The following is a 1,005-nucleotide window of genomic DNA, read 5'->3' on the forward strand; positions in this document are numbered from 1 at the left end:
CAACCAGAAGGAAGGACGAGGATCCGGTAAACCTGGGCGGCTGATCCAAGGAAATCTACTTCCCTGTTGAGGGTCAAACAGGGTGGCGACCGCAGTAAGTCTAACATTTACCTAAGACGAGAAGGGTAAGGCTCATTGTCGTTGAACGAACGTACTTAGGTCAGTCTCGTTTGGATAGAATATCTAAAATAAAATTGGCACTTAGAGTCGGCATATCAAGAACCGTGCGGGCGTACGATAAGTGCGCTGACGAAAGGGGTCTTCGGGGAAAAAGGTCCGATGGTCATATCAAGAGAGTATCATATTGTCGATTTCATAGAAACGGGCATTGATTCCGGTTACATGAGCAGCCAAAGTGGCTACATGTACGTATCACTCATCCTCCTCCTCCTCTTCGGAGTAATCCGCCCAGATCCCTGCCGCCGCTAGCGCCTCCGCCTCCCTGGCTCTACCAGCCTCCTCCTTTCTCAACATAACATCTTCGCAGAACCTGCTAAATGCTGACCACTTTTCGTTCGACTCGAGGATCGCCGCGATCACCGCGCCCAGTGACATGTCTTGTCCAATTACGTTCACTAACGCCTGTCGGTCCAGGTCCCACGCCTGACAACCCCCCAACGTATGCAAATTATTGTCGCAGGGAGCGTCGCAGAAAGAGCATTCCCTGCCGGGGGCCCTGCTTATTCTATGTAGGAAGTCATTAAAACAGCCATGCCCGGATACCATCTGTGTCATCTGACATCCGATATGTAAGGTGACCGTGACTCCTTTTGAACCATTGTGACAGTACCGGGACAATGGCTCTCCTAACCTCTATTGCCGTCGTTCCCGGTCGTTCGTAGTCATCTTTCCATCTGGCTAATGCCACGTCCAGTGCCCGCTCTCTGATCCTCTCGTGCATGCGAGGCGTAATTCTGATTTCCTCGGCCTGTATCGATCGTGTGTCCAGATAGACATCCCTGTAGCGCTCCGCCAGATATTCTACCGGGATGATTCTCGCTAAGA

The sequence above is a fragment of the Wasmannia auropunctata genome, unplaced genomic scaffold (genome assembly GCF_000956235.1).
Source record: "Wasmannia auropunctata unplaced genomic scaffold, wasmannia.A_1.0 LD336101.1, whole genome shotgun sequence".
In the NCBI taxonomy this organism is placed as follows: domain Eukaryota; kingdom Metazoa; phylum Arthropoda; class Insecta; order Hymenoptera; family Formicidae; genus Wasmannia; species Wasmannia auropunctata.